Source organism: Hippocampus comes, unplaced genomic scaffold (assembly GCF_001891065.2).
Source record: "Hippocampus comes isolate QL1 unplaced genomic scaffold, H_comes_QL1_v1.1 scaffold104, whole genome shotgun sequence".
NCBI classification, from domain to species: domain Eukaryota; kingdom Metazoa; phylum Chordata; class Actinopteri; order Syngnathiformes; family Syngnathidae; genus Hippocampus; species Hippocampus comes.
Window position 1 is genome coordinate 1,054,895 of NW_017806072.1, and position 16,799 is coordinate 1,071,693.

General features: G+C 42.3%; 1 long non-coding RNA gene across 3 annotated transcripts; it reads left to right on the forward strand.

The window, feature by feature from the left end:
• The first annotated feature begins 11,078 nt into the window (after positions 1-11,078).
• On the forward strand, positions 11,079-16,480 carry LOC109530308 (uncharacterized). 3 transcript variants are annotated; one of them, XR_002170988.1, is made up of 4 exons: positions 11,079-11,262; positions 13,872-13,990; positions 14,452-14,518; positions 15,469-16,480. It is a non-coding gene; the product is annotated as an uncharacterized LOC109530308 (long non-coding RNA). The 3 variants fall into 3 exon arrangements; XR_002170990.1 differs by having other exon boundaries at positions 13,890-13,990; XR_002170989.1 differs by having other exon boundaries at positions 13,893-13,990.
• Positions 16,481-16,799: the final 319 nt, after the last annotated feature.

Consider the following 16,799-nt stretch of genomic DNA (forward strand, 5'->3'; position numbering starts at 1 on the left):
GTCAAAAGAACAGTTAACATAAAATGACAAAGTAATACAACACAACACATATGACGCAGACAGTCGTGCAATCTTAACCACTTTTCCTGCATACACTTTGTTGTTTGAAACAGTTATAGATGAAAGAGGAGCGAATCAAAGTGTCTTTTTTGGATCAAAGACGTCATGCTGAAAATGTGTCCACATCTGCTAAAAGCTAAGTTTGAAAGCAACAAGAAGCTGTCGTGTCCAGTCATGGAGGAAAAGCCGTCGTGAATGTTCTGAAATTGCAGACAACAACCACAGATTGGCTCCACACAAAACCAATCCAGGACACTTAATGCACCTTCTTGTTTTCCGTGTGCTGTGCACTAAACGAGCTGAATTGTTGTGAAACCCAGAGTTAGTCTTCTTAGTATTCCAAATGAATGAAGTGACACGTCCCTCTTTGGCAAGCCGCTGCCTGTGTTCTTGCTCCGGTAATGAGAAACCCCAGAGTTCAGGCGTCTTGAAGCCGACAACACAAAGCGGAGCCGCGGTACAGCCGTGTTGTGAGCTGCCCTGGAGGAGCCAGAGAGCTGGATGAATATTCATGGCGCGCTGATGAATTGTGTTACCACTTTAAAATCACTTATGTCGCTTCTTGTACCACACGAGCTCTTTGCCACCAGACATTCATGGGCCACAACATAGAGGCCCCGCTTCCAACTACCAATTATCATCTGCGATCATTAACTTGTTCTGCAGACACAAACAATGCAATTTGCCGTAGCCGTTTATTCAAATGACCCTCTTCGGGAATTGCGGCTGACTGTGTCGATTGAATTTCTTTTTGTGTGGCTCGCAATCACTCAAGAAATGGTTGCACACAAAAAAATGATGAACAGTGTTCAGTGCTGAAAACAAAGCGTTCTGAGAGGGGTAAATCACTAAGTGTAAGTTCATGCAGTGTTTTTAACAGCGTGCTTTTCATAAACATGAGTACACGCCTGCAATGTCAAATGAGATGGAAGTAGAATGGCACGGCACCATTTTTTAATCAGCGATGCGGGTTCCGGATTTGTGGGCTTCCATCACAGCTCCAACAACATCCTTCTATTTCCGATACAGCTTATCTTCATTAAGGATGAGGGTGAGCTGGGGCCTGTCCGAGAGACAAACAAGCATTCGCACACACAGTCATACCAAAGTCCCTATTTTCAGGCCAAGCGCAAGGCTCACACATTCTAACTGTGCACATGGGTGGAGTTCTCTTTCTTTCGGTATTTTACGAGACTTTGCACAGGTACAATTGGGTGTAACGCCCGTTTGCACTGTTGTGCACCAGGAACCTAGACAAATCCCGGCCAATTGTAGCGCCCATTTACCAATACAGTTCAATCAGTATGAAAATTGCAGTTTGCAGTGGTGCAGAACTGCAATATTCATACTGTATCGATTTTGAGTCTCTCATAACACCTCAGCGAGGTTACCAAAATATTAGAAACAGCTCCTGTTAAGTTCTACATTCTAAACTGACTAGCTTGCTAACACTGTGAATCACAAGTGAGCATTACTACGTTTCTAAAAGCAGAACTGCGGATGCAGCTATTGTAGTTGATCCCATTAAATTACGCTGATGTTGTTGCACACAATAAGCTTCCATATTGCTCATTCAGAAAACAATTTCATCATACTGATGGTAAAAGAAGTGGTTGAAGGAATGGCCGGTTATTGAGCACGGTCATGTTCGGTATCCCCAGACGAGTGATTCATTGCGACCTCATCGCCGATAACAGACGGCACATCCAGACCTTTATTGCCTCCATCCATCACCATCACTTCATCAATCTAAACTGCTGTGAGCCAGCTTCCCAAACAGTCCCCAAATGCCCATCCAGAGATTTACACCTATCTTCTACCGCTTTCACTCCCTCTCGCACTTCAACACACACACACACGCACACACGCACACACACACGCACACACACACACACACACACGCCCACACCCACACACACACACGCCCACACACACACACACACACACACACACACACACACGCACACACACACGCACGCACGCATACATGTATGCACACACACTGAATTAGAGTGAAGGGCAGAGAGTGTGGAAAGCCCATTCAGCAACCTACCCTGCGACACACACGCACCCCACAAGGCTCGCTGGCTGACAGGCTATGCTGCAATCTGAAAGCCACTTACACTTCCGTCACATCAGACCACCTGATACCACCTGCTGCTGCTGACCAAAGTGGCAGCAGCCATATTATGATGGATACAGTGACCAGAGGGAGAAATCATTAAAACTGTTCCATTGGTTGCACCGGCGTAAAAGCCGAGCAGTGTGAAAGTCTGAAAAGAATGTTTCTTGCCTGTTACATCTCATCAAAATGTCAGTGTGAGCACCACCAACATCCAAGCACAAAACTAAGGAATACACTGTATTTATAATCTATTAAATGTAATTTAAAGAGAAGTGTGTGTGTGTGATATGTAATTCCCAGGCTTCCGGATCACCAAAGAGAAAAGAACTATCGAACTAAAGAACAATGACCACAATACAATGTAATGCTGCCAAGCATTAATTATCAATGTAATGTGTTTGTAGACAATTACCATTATGGACTCATTGATTATTTTTGGAATGACCGCCCGCCCATCACCTGAAATTCAACGACCTCTTAATCCGTTCTGCACTTCTGCCGCAGTGATACGTCACAGTGGGGCGTGTTAACATATAACCACCCCCGCATTGAGATGCTCTGCCAATGATTTAGCAGCTAAACTGGCAGGTGAAGCACTATCATGTCAAAGCCAAAAGGTAAGCGGAGCTGCAGTGTTTGCACAGTTTAGTGCATTAGCTAACAGTGTCATACGTGTAATATAGTGTAGGACTTGTTCTTTTTCCACACTCTGGGTTATACGTCAGTAAGAAGAGCAGCACGATGTGGTGCATACCCATAGCCTAATGGCCCTGAACTGGAGACAGGTGACAGAAATTTTATCAAAAAATATCTTTTAGATGTCTCTTCGAACACAAAGAAATGGCTTGCAATCCAAAAATCAACAAAGCTTTTTGCCATATTTGTTTAGTGACTACATGACCTGACAGTGATAAGTGATTAAAACTATCAGTGAAGAAACCCCCCCCCTCTTTGGCCTCGTCTTGTGGTCAGCGCAAGGGTCGCAACACATCGTCAGGGATGCCTTCCATCTCTGATCGGTTGTTATTCCTGGGGCACGGTGGTTGTGTGCAAATCGACTTGGACAGGAGGCACAAGATGGGCCCAGAGAGGGCTGATTTTATTTTCCACAGATGATTTGAATACTGCTGTCAGGTCATGCTGACCATTTTAACAAATGTGACAAAAAGTGTTTGTTTTTTTAATTGCAAACTCCTCCTTTTTAAATTTCGCGTTGCATCTCCAAGATGAATACTTAATTGATTATCTTTAATAACAAATATGATAACCGCAATGAATTAAATGGTTGGTGAAAGAAAATCGCTTTTCATGTAGTTTTACACTGATGGTACAAGCCCATCCTTGTGGCTTTGTTATTTAAAAGATAAAGAGCATGACGCAAAGCAGCCTAGAAGCATTCATTTTAGTTGTCAGGGCTCAGATGGCTTATAATTAAAACCTCATTCTTAAAAACAGAGTAATGCACTCTTCTTATCTTCCCTGTCTGTAGCCTCTGGGGGGGCAAGCCAGCCCATCTCAGTGCTGGTCCTAAGCCCGGATAAATTAGGAGTGTCGGAGTCAGGGCCATAAACCCAATGCCCAAATTTATATGGAAAAGAGCCTAAAACAAACATAGGCCCAAAAGGGTCGACAAAAGGAGCAGGGACATTTGAAGAAGCTCATCTGACACCTGAATAAGAAAACGATTATCTTGCCTGTTGTAGTGTGCAGATTACCGGCTGCAGGCTTTCTTTTGGTATCAAATAATTGTTTTAATAAATCCAAATTTTTTTTGTCCCTGCTGTTATAAAGAATGGCTGATAGCCACAAAATACTCCCTCCCCATTCAATACATCCGTGACGCAAATGCCCTCATTTTGAACGAATTGTGTCAATAAAGAGAATGAACAGAATGCATTTTGGTGAGCGAAATCAATATGGTGTGGAGGGGAACCTTTAACTCTGAGTGCCTTGTCAAGGTCTTGACTGAGGCATCACGCTGTGTTCCAAATATTGCACACACTGAGGTTTTTTTTTTTTTTTTTAAATACCAAGCCTTTTTTCACTGCTAGCAGCTGAGTGTCAGTGTTTGTCACCGATGTTTACCGACCGGGCTTCACACATTCACAGTAAGTGTTGACTAGGGGGAGAGATGGGAGAAGAGGCTTAATGGTGAGCGAGAGCAAGGGGAAGCCACTTTAAGTGTCCGACAGCATGGGGATGCTTGGGTAATGGTGGTTTCTGTGGTGACAAAGCGAACAGCAAATATACTGAGTGAGACAGAGACTCACTATGTGCTTTTGGGAGCACAAGTTGGGAATCTGCTTTAACAAATAGCACCTTGAAAACTATATTAAGACACACTCACAGTGTTTGCTCCACAATCTGTTCATGTGTGAGCATCTTTGAGGTTTTATATGCCACAGGATTTGGGATTTTATATTCACACCCTCACATGCAGATAAAAATAGGCGAGCCAGAATAGTGGGGGTACTGAATAATTATGTATCGCGCTGGCAGCCATTCAAATGTAGACTCTGGCACAGTCATATCAGCTTTATGCAGAACACTGACAGCAAAGACTTTTGCTCTTTAATGAATTCTCATTGTAAATCGAGATCAGATTAAAGATAGCAATAACAATTGAATCTGTTTGTCTTAAAGCCTGTCGCCATGCTCACTTGCGGTTCTGATTAATGTGCGCCTGTGTCTTGAAAGCGCACAGAATTTACACTGAACACCTACTTAATAAGAAAATATGACATGGGATTACAAAGACATGACTGTAAAATAGATAGATAGATGGGTGCAAATTGACTGATTGATTGATCAATCAATCAATTGCGTGTGTGAGTTAAGGTAATTGCTGTTTTCAAACTGTTCCTGAAGGCGACACCTCAAGTAGCCAGAATAGATACTTTATTTATCCCTGAAAGTAAAGTAGATTTGTTTGCTAAAATGTTGCTATTCATAAAACGCACGGAATGGGAAAAAAGAACAAATTAAGCTTCGAAAGGCAACATTTGAAGTGGAAGATAATGACTTTGAAACATTCCCAGCCCCAAAAATAGGCAAACAATCGGCCATTTTTTGCTGCTTTTCCTCTCTGTTGTAAAGTGAAACAAATAGGCTACTAAAGGACAAAGTATTTTTTCATGAATCAGCTGATGAATCAGTGATCTGTTGGGTTGTAGTTATAATTACGTGTTATAATTTATGCTATTCATTTCTGCGAATGCACTGATCATGTTAATGATATCTCATAATAATTGGGAAACAAATATCTCTTGTATATGCAATATTTTCTATATTTCTATAAATATCTGCCTGTGTTCACATTGGTGATCACGACTACAACATTCCTGGAAAATCATAATTGTCCTATGTGAGCTATTTTTAGAACACGGAGTGACCTGGTGTTCACGGGCACCAGGTTATTGACCCTCGTTCTAAACCAATCAGCAGGTTGTGCTTGAACTGTTTCCATCTGGTCCGTCTGATGCACTGGCGCACCGTGTACGCAGTTGAAGAACCTCGATGCGTGCACTGGCACTCACTTTTTGATGCCCCAAAAAACTGAGCCCAGTGCAGACAGTACAAGGAAAGTAAACAGCTGCATTCAAAAATTAATGTGAGTGCTGTGCACTCTGTACCCCAACAGCACACAAGGTGGAGGGGGATAAAAGGCCAGCTAATAACTATGTTCAAGTTTTTCTTTTTACCTTAAAGTGGCGTACCTTAACCAGAAGGGGAGTCAAAAGTGCAACGCAGGTGGCATTATATTGAATAACGCACCTTATAAAACCTTGTGGTTGTGCAAACCGAAAGTTATTTGCCATACCTACTTATGTACTTCAGGCGGAAATGCTATTCTGGAAAAGAAGAAGAAGAAGAGGAAGACAAAGAAATAAAGAAGAACAGCAAGAAATGATTGTAACGGCAATTAACTTTCACTCACATACACACACACACACACACACACACACACACACACACACACACACACGCACACGCACACGCACAGCATTAGATATACTACTTTGAAAATGCTGCAGTCAGCTGGCAAAAAAATGCTGATTATATATTTTTTTCCATTCAGTTAGCGCATATGTGCCTGCTAATTTTACTAGTGGGATTTAATTAAATCAGTTTATTCGCTCATTTTGAGGGGTTAGCCAAAGTAGAGGTTGAGTTTGTCTCCAGGAATTTAACGTAAGTCAGTGCAGTTCCGAATAATGGATGGATAGCTGAAGGACAAGAACCCTGTGTGTGTGTGTGTGTGTGTGTGTGTGTGTGTGTGTGTGTGTGTGTGTGTGTGTGTGTGTGTGTGTGTGTGTGTGTGTGAGCATGCGTGCGTGCGTGCGTGCGTGCGTGTGTATGTGCGCGTGTGTGTGTGTGTCAGGGTTATCTCTGCCTCATTCAAGTCATGCGACAGGTCAGACACCCCATTGTCACTGGAGGCTTTCATGGGCTGACTTGAGATGGGCTGTCATCCAGTCCAATTATACAGAGAAGAATAGGCCTTGTTGCGCACTGGGGATTGCTTCAAAACCCCAAAAAACAGCGACGAGGACAGTACAGTCTTCTATGGCCTCTGGCTCCGAGTCACACGCGTTCGGAATCACACGGCCGAGAAACTCCGATATATTGGTGAAAACGAAAATTGAGGATGTAGTGGAGCAATTCCAAGTCTGGCTGACTGACTGAGTGATAGATGAGAGTTTGGTGGAGATAACTGGGAGATGGTGAAACAGCTGAACTGCACTGGTGGGAGGCCAGGACGGGGGTGGTGGTGGTGGCGACATCAGCTGACATGAACATCCTCATTTTGCATTCTCCTAGCCGCTGCTCGAGTTCTCCCAGTGTCGAAAGGTCCTTTTCTCCTAGAACGGATGTCAAGAAGCACCACTTACCTCGAAGCACTCATGGGGAACTGCTTTGATTTATTTAATACCATCCTGCCACTGCACTCACATTCTGTCTTCTGTCACGTTAGACATTGTTAGACTAATATAAACCGCAAGAGGGAGTAAAACGAGTTGAACATGTAGACAGGCGGAATGAATCAACACAGGTTTTCTATTCCGGTCTCAAGTACTAATGAATTGCATTATCTAGATGGCGAATGATTAAGAAGACACCGCAAAAGACCCATCTCATCCGTCATGTCATTAAGTTTGCCACACGTCTCCTTGTTTAGTGTCAAGAGTTGTGACAGCTCAAGATGGCGGAAATCTTAGTTGAGATAATCCTATCGCAGGCAGGCCTCCAGTGTCCTTGCTGCTCATTCCCTCTCACTGATGTGGAACGCGTGGGGCTTAGGTGAGGAGAAGGGATTTGCTCGGGCGCCTTTTTTTCAACTGGGGACACACACACACACACACACACACACACACACGCACACGCACACGCACACGCACACGCACACACAAACATGCGCACGCGCTCCATCAATCTCCTAATCTGCTATATCAACGAAGTTGTTTTGAAAGTGACAAATCCAGCCTTTAATTCAACGCTAATGAAATATTTAGTACACACAGTGTGTTTAAATATAAGAAGAATGCAATGGAGCTTTCTATAATTGCCTTAGATTTCAAGGTCAGTGTAATTGTTCATTAATGCCAAGAATACTCTTGTAACGAGTTGTATCCATCCATCCCATCTGATTTTAGAGTGAAGGATGAACAAATTGCATCGTCAAATCAGCTATGTGAAGGACTGGACTAGCAATGGTATATATTAAAGTAATAGCAATATTAAAGAGCAACATTTGGAGTGCCTAAATTTCAGTATTATGTTTTTGAGAGTTGATCCTGAAGCCTTGCCTGAGTCAAACTAACACTGACTCGTTGCAAAACATTATAGCCCCATATAGTTATATTCACTTGCTAGATCTCGTGAACCTTAAGAGCTCCAACTAATTTTGGATATTGAGCTTGGCTATTCTGGTTCTCGAAAGTTAAACTTGCAGTATTTCATTGTATTGACTACTTACATTATTTATACGCTCTGTCCACGTTGACTTGACTTGACTTTGTAAGTTAACTAAACCAATTGCTTGTTTTGCTATTTGTTTTTTTTAAATTTTCAACCATTTATTTTGGTCTGAGACAAAACCTTACTCTAAATGTATGACACTGTATGAATGAATGCTATATATCCAGGGATTGCGGCAATGTGGAATTCATCAGTCATTTACACTACTCAATCTAAGGTGAAACATGTGGTGGATCAGTGGTAGAGTGGTCGTCTCCCAACCTGAAGTTTGGGGGTTTGATCCTCAACCATTGTTACCATGTTGAAGTGTTCTTGCGCAAGATACTGAACCCTCAACTGCTTTTGATGCTGGGTCATCGGAAGGGGAAATGAGCAAACAATGTTTCAGCGCTGGCCATTTTAAAGTTAAGTCCGCTTGACTCAAAATGGCTAGTTGTAGAAAGGTCTATTCATTTGTGGGACTTTTGAACTATGCAGAGATGTGGGTTAGTTTAATCTGGTAAAAACAGTGTTCATGCTCATAATGTACAATAGAGCAGCCCGGTGGTCCAGTGGTTAGCGCGTCGACCTCACAATACAATTCCAGCTCCGGCTTCCCTGTGTGGAGTTTGCATGGGTTTTCTCTGGGCACTCTGGTTTCACTCCCACATTCCAAAAACATGCATGACAGGATGACTGAACACTCAAAATTGTCCCTAGGTGTGAGTGTGAGTGCGGATGGTTGTTCGTCTCTGTGTGCCCTGCGATTGGCTGGCGACCAGTTCAGGGTGTCCCCCGCTTACTGCCAGAAGACAGCTGGGACAGGCTCCAGCACGCCCCGCGACCCTTGTGAGGATAAAGCGGTTCAGAAAATAAGATAAGATAAGATAAGATAAGAAAACCTTTATTAGTCTCGCAATGGAGAAATTCCCAATACACAGCAGCAAAGTTATGAAAGGAAGAAGTAGAACTAAATGGATGGATGGATGGATAATGTACAATAAGTCACTGTTTGAAAAGTTGATACAGCTTGTGGTTAAAAGTTAAATGTACTTCCACAATTTGTAGAACACTGAAATAAGTAGAACATTACACTGATCTTGATTTGATGAATGATGTTGAAACTAAGATTATCCTCTATTTGAGCTAACTTCTGTTTTCAAGGCAGCTTTTTTGATTTACATCTGCAAGGAGAACCAGCTTGAAATGTTTTGCAGTGCTGAGAGGGAAAGCAAAGGTGTCTGGGAAGAATTATTGGTCTACTCCTGTCGTGCTCATTCAACTCTGCTTTGTAAGTTAAAAAAAAATCTGCATACTCTCTCTTGGTATTTAACTATTTTAAAAGTGTTGATTTAACTCTGGAGAGTGTGGTGCTACAAAGTATCTGAATTCTGAAAAAGTGTCAACATCAAAACTGTGGTACTTTTTGCTGTGAATAATCTCATTATATTGGGGGCTGTATTAAACTCTTGTTATGAATGTCTTTATTAATTGGCAAACAAGATTTTTAACGTGATATTTTGTATGTATGTATGTATGTATGTATGTATGTATGTATGTATGTATGTATGTATGTATGTATATATTTATTTATTTACATCTACGAAATTATTTGTAAGAAGATCTTGTTTGTGGTCACACTCCGAACCCTGTTTGGTCTCTCTAATGCACCCACTCTATCTTTACCACATGAAGAGGGGAGAAGAGGGGGGTTTGGGTATGTGTTGGGTGTGGGGCTGAGTGTGACTATGGGAACAAGGAGGCAAGATTCTACAATCTACCTCTTGAGAAGAGAGATAGGACAACACAGCAGCAGTACATCCAACTCGAGCCTCTTGCGGAATCCATCCCAGTGCGTGCTCACATTTCGACACATTTTCAGATGTGCTGCTGCGTTTTAGTTGCTCCTGTTGAGCTGTGTGTGTCACCCAGTGGACATCTGTATTTGTGTGTATGTGTGTGTGTTTTTGTGCAATATGAATCCCTTAAATAGGGCTAATCTATTTTAATCTCACCTGCCACTGTTACCTTACACTGATTGATGTCATGCTAAATGAGTCAAGACACAGAGAAATGCCTGTGGGAGTCAGGGGCTTGGGGGGGCAGTGGATATGTGTGTGTGTGTGTGTGTGTGTGTGTGTGTGTGTGTGTGTGTGTGTGTGTGTGTTTGCATTCACATTTGCGTGTGTGTGCATGCGTGTTTATCCATGCTTCTGCTGCGGCGCTAACAGGTTTCCTCCGCCTTGTTGGAAGGTCACTGGTGTCCTTGGTGATGTCTCCTTGTGTGGTAATCAGCACCATGGACAGCAGCGGCCATTCCCTCCCCACGAGCACCTCAGCAGACATTCGTCTCCTTTCAATCACAGAGACTCCCGCTGTTCGTTTTTCTCTACTTTCATTGTGCCAATCTAAAAGAATTGGAAACGCTGCCCATTACGCTTCACTCTTCATTTCACCCTGATCTTCAACACTGACGGAAAGGAAACACAGAAGCGAGATGTGAGAGAGCTGCAGGCAGCCACATCTATTAATATAAACTCGAAGAGAGAAGCCCTCCTAGAAACACTTTCTGATGATGACAGGTTCACACAGCCCACTGAGGGCTAAAACACAACAGCGGGAAGCCCTGGGAAGTCCTGATTTAAAACTTGCGACTGAGATAAGCTTCCATGTGACGCTTTGGAGAGCTGTTGCAAGCAAATGGAAGCGAGGGCAAAAATCGGGGAGAGATGAGAGATAAGAGACTGCTACTATATGCAGAGAGTTTGGGCAGAGAGAGAGAGAGAGAGAGAGAAAGAGAGAAAGAGAGAGAGAGAGAGAGAGAGAGAAAGAGAGAGAGAGAGAGAGAGAGAGAGAGAAAGAGAGAGAGAGAGAGGGGAGAGAGCAAGAGGGAGAGAGGGAGAGAGCAAGAGGGTGCAGATAGCGGGTGGGGAAAACCTCCTCTGTGAAAGGATGATGTCAGTCTCTGCAGCTCAGCCCCGGTTCCCAATTCGATGGGGTGAGCACAATCTCTCAGGCAGACGGGAGGGTGCCAGACAAATCAAGAAGAAGAAGAAGAAGAGCAAGAAAGAGAAGAAGAAATATGAGGGAGGGTCTGCTGAATTAATGAAGACCTGCAGGTATGTATGTCACATTATCGTGCTTCTGTGAGTTCCTTCATTCGTGCCCTTTGTTGTGTGTGCTGCTTGCCAGTAGGCTTTAGTTTAGCACTGTGTGTAATGTAGAGTTTATCATTATTATTCACATACTGTACATGATGGACACAGCAGCATTGCCCTCTGGGATACAGTCAGGTAAAGCACCAGCCACAACATTATGACGACTTGCACAGTATAAAAATATCCACTGCAAGAGATCAATCAATTCTTCTTCTTCTTCTTCTTCTTCTTCTTCTTCTTCTTCTTATTATGTGTTTAGTTTTTAGTAACACAGCGAATTTCTCCATTGTGAGACAAATAAAGGTTTTCTTATCTTATCTTATTCTAACAATACTTCATTATTGCGTCATTCAGTGTGCAGGTGTAGAACCGCATCATAATGAGAGCTAATATTGTCTCTTAACTCTCATGTAACTATTTGAGGCAACCAAAATATTAGACATAGCTCTCAGTAGAATGGAGTTCAGTTCTCCACCACTCCAACCCTCAACCACAATAATAAAAATAATAATAACCAAATTTTCAGTAAATGCCTCTGAAACAGCATAAAAAAACCCCGACCATATTTATCTTTATAAAGGCAACCTTTTCGATGATGCTGTGGCTTGTCTGTGTGTACGTGGTGAGTCATCCCGTAACTGCGTTGTGAATACACAGTAGGTCGCCTTATCCGTTATCGCAAAAGGGCAATGTGATGTTCAAAGTCACACACACTAATACAGCCAGATAGGAGGGAGAATGGCTCGATGGCAGCGTGTTTGAGGTCACATTCAACAGGCGGTGACACTGACAGAAACGCGAGTGATATTGGATTCACTGCGTGTCGTCTTCCCCTTTGTGTGACATTGACTTCCACGCTGTGAGCCGCAAAGGAGAGTAGGTCACACATGGTTACTTTTCACTGGCAATTGTGGTGAATTTAAAGCCTCAGGATGTGGGCACGCCGCTAACTTGTTTACTGCGTGGATTACACAGAGCCATGATGGATGAAATTCACTGTTTTGGTCCATCACATTTCAGGTTGTTGCATTAAGTTCTCTGTGAAGGATGCTTGTGAGGCAAAGGCAAGTCTGCAGGTCAACAGGTAGCATACAGAATCATTTTCAGTGTAGGATAACTGATTGCTTTTGGTGATTTTTTTTTTTTGGGGGGGGAGATGATGTAAGGTAATTAAATCAAGACACTACATGTTGACTACTTTACCCTGAATGTAATTATGAATTGCAAAACAAGAAAAAAAAGACATCTTGAATGAAAAACCAGTACTATGATGAATGATAACGTGTTTTTGTTTTCAGATTTGTGCATGCACACCGAAATGCTCGAGGCATTTTATTAGTTTGGCATTAAGTCAACTACTAAGGCACACCAGAAAGATCCTGCTGCAACACTCTCAACATACACTGAAGAAAAAAAGGTGTGTTGAAGTTCCTCAATTTTATTTCTTCCTGTGTTTGCACGAGATAAAAAATTATCCAGATACATTTTTGGAGTACATCTACTTAAAAAAAGGTATCTAAATCCAGGCTATTAGATTGCGTGCAACCACTTGGCAAAATAAAATTGGGTAACATCGACACCATTTACTTGGACATGCTGCCATGAAAACTCAATTTACCAAGCCAAAAAGAGCCTGCTTTTAAAATGTCACTCATAAGAATTCATTCAAAGCTGTTTGCTATGTCAACTAATTGTACTCTTTTATTATTATTATTATTATTATGATCAGGTCCAATCAACTTAATATGTTTGAGTTGAATGAATACCTGTTGTATTAAGTGAAAGTATGCCTTTTTTGTTTGTTTGTTTGCTTTGCTTGAGTCGTTGAGCGACGACCTTTTTCTTCCACACTAGGGCCCATTTAGCAGTGTCCCTGACAACACCTTGAACATGCGACCACATTCCACATGACAGTCCACAGGCACGGCTTCATATTGCGGTCCTCTCCTCAAAATTGAGCAATTTGCCATGACTCCACTGTGGGGTGTCGGGTTTCACTCACTGCCAGCATTTTATTTGTTTGCCTGGCCTTGCTGCTGCAGCGCCATTAATCGGAATAATCAAACAGGTCAAGCTTTTGTTCCCATTGTCTCACTCTTACACACAGACTCAAGTGAGGTAACAAATGGTTGAGTCAATAAAAAGTCTTTGAGCTGTGACTTCCCGCTGAGAAGGCCCTAATTAAAGTGTGCTTGACTTTACTTTCATGTTTCCGCTTCCATTTCACGCACAGTATATTATTATCCTCTCATTTGTTTAGCGATTCCTTTTCATGCCTCTTATAAACTACTTCTGCGAGCTCTATAGCGTCTTAACACGGATACAGGGCGTAGGTACCTCCTTATGTTGGAGCGGAAGCAAGGTTGCGATTGTTGTCAGGCCACATTGGTATAATGTCTTGATTTCTGTGTCGTCTTCATTTTCACAGGGGAAATGTGTTCATATTGAATTATTCATACAAATTCTCAATGTAGAACACAGCTTTCACATCACATAACCCCAACGGAATTTCGTTACAATATAGTCTGTGTGTGCAGTCATCCCTTTTCCTTCCTTCCATCCATCTCCAGCTCCCCTGACATTCCCAGCAGAGGAGACCTGTGCAACCCTCGGCGCGAGTGTCATTACCGCTGACCAGCGGCTCGTCTCCCGCGGCCCCTATCCATCCTCCCTTAGAGGCGATCGGGAGGTGAGATGAAAATGGAAAGGCAAAAATGGATGAAATTGTCAGAAATGATGTAAACAGACAGACAAGGAGCGGAGAAGAGAAAAGCAGACAAAGGTGAGTTGCTGAGTTGGTAGTAGGAGAAGAAATAGAGGCTGTCAGCAGACGGAGGGGAAGGAGCCGAAGATGAGAAGCGACAGGGAAGGAGCCTCGCAAATGGAGAGAAGAGATGCTATTTCAAGACGATACTCCCTGATAATGTCGCTCCACTTCAAAGTGCAAAGCGTTCCTGTCATGCTCCTGCACGTCTGGGCCTCTGGAGAATTTCCTCATAGACCACATGATAACAGGATGCTTGCCATCGGGGCGTGTGCGTGTGTGTGAGTGAGTGTGTGTGTGTTGGGGTTGTACTTACTACTTCATGTGGCACTGTGGCTCGAACCTGAACAAGATGTACTCTGCTCATGCTTTCTTCTCGCACACAGTTAACCGGAGGATGCGGAAGGAGGAGAGTGACTGCGTGCTGCGCCAGGCATCGCATTAAATTGAGAGGTAGCACAAATGTGGATTTAACCCATAGGTTGGCACAACACAGAATAAGACTCAATCACTAAATAAAATGAATTTGCAACTTTGGATCATGACCATCCCACACACTTTTTAGGCAGTGTTGTTTTGCTCAATTGATCGAATGATTAACAACAAAAACATGTTTCAAGAGATGTCACCAACCATCGTCCTATGTTGGGCATATCGAAGGATACACCTACAATTGATATTAACTCAGTATAATGCATATTTGATTGCCTCGCAATTATCAGAAAAATAATATTGACCTTGTTTTTATTTTGGCAATTTAGTCAATATATACGGTATTTCATTTGTTGGGATTTGAATGACGGTATATAATTTCAGAAAAGGATGAAATATTTAGCTGTTAGTTCAAGCATCGCGGTCCGGCTAGATCACAGATTTTGTGCGCGTGTGTGTATGTGTGTGTGTGTGTGTGTGTGTGTGTGTGTGTGTGTGTGTGTGCGTGTGTGTGTGCGTGTGTGTGTGTGCGTGTGTGTGTCATTGCAGTGGTTACTCTATTTTGTTTGAGTGTGTTCAAAGACCTTAAAAAAATAAAGTACCATCATTACTATAAGCACATTCCGAGAGTGTATTTAAATAGGGTATTTCTATATTGTGGATTTCAGTTACTGCAGGGTTGGGCTGGAATGTTACATGAGCAAAGAAGGCGGGTGATGACTCTGCTGGTACTTAATTCGGGATTCCGTCTAGATGGACGGAGAGTGTTGCTTATTTGATATTTTATACATAAGCTTGATATAGATTCATATTGTGCAAAAGAGAATGCAACCTGATTGATATCAATAAATGAGTGATGTATTGGTGTTTCCCAGGCAGGTGCCAACTTTTCACTCGAATATTCTGTTTTTTTGCACAATTTACATGTAACATAACATCAATTTCTCCACCCCATCTCCCTTTTTTTTAAGGTTTCATAATTCTTCAGAGACTGTCTGTCTTCTGTGCCTCCACATGCAAGCCAGTGTGTACTATGGCTTTTTATTCCTATGTGATGATGGCAAATGCTCATGTAGGAATAGAAGCCACTTTATACATGGTGTGAGGACAACGTGACGTGTGCCTGCCGCAGAAGAGCACACGGCTCAATAAATAGGAGCCTGTTCCCTGCAGTGAAGATAGGTTTGTGACCGTCGTTCTGAGCTGGCGACAATAATATAAAGTGTGTCATTGATGTGTGCGCATCTGTCTTTGCCGGCTGGCAGCAGTGCTGCTTTGTGTTTGACGCACGGCGTGACAGCGGATCTGCAGGGACGACAAAGTGATGTACAATGGAAGAAAAAGAGCCAGGAGGGATCGATACAGATCTTTAATAACTATAAAATAGGCACTTGGTGATCCACTTTACAGCTTGCACGAGGCACCGACTGCACTTATGCACTTCCCTTTCTTGTCATTCTTTTGCACATTATTAAAATAAAACTTTGACACGAAGCATTACACAGACAATGACCTACCTAAAATACTATACAAAACAAGATACGTACAGTATAAACAAAATAAAGCACCTTTTGTTGTCCAAGTAAATACTCTTCAGAATTAAACAGTTTGGAGTTGCTGACACAGATGATGGTGTTTGTGGTGTGTATGCGTGTGTGAGAGTGAGTGCGTTTGTGTATGTATGTGTGTGTGGGAGGGTTTGGTTTTATCAGTGCACGGGAAGAACTCCGAATACAGGTGGAAGGACGGCGAAGCCCTTGTATGCACCTGAGTTTATACAATGGAATCTTTCCTAATATAGTCTTGGAGCAGCCTACAGATGGAGCCCTCGGAGAGTTTACACAGTATCTTGAATGAACCAGGAAACACACAATGTGATCAGTGTGCCGTATAACTGCTACAGGTCTCATGTTCCCTTCTGAGGATGTTGGCATTCACATTACAATGAAACAAATTGTAGCACCATGTAACGTTTATACAAAAGGCTAATAGAATGCAGTGCAGTAATGTTACAATAATATTTGGGAAGCATGTACAAAGACAATAGTCCAGGTCAACAATTACATCATTTGGTCCATTTCCAAAGAAAGATGCTCATGGGTAAGACCATGTGGTGAATGCAAAATGAACATGCATTTCTTAATAAGATGTGTTTATCTGTCTTTTCAAGTATTCTTTTTCTTTTCTTTTTCTTTATAGACATCTGAAATATAATCTCTGAAACAGATAATATATATATATATATATATCAAAGCAAAAGCAGAAAAGATTTTTCTGGATAATGTTTTCATTTTTTTAGCAA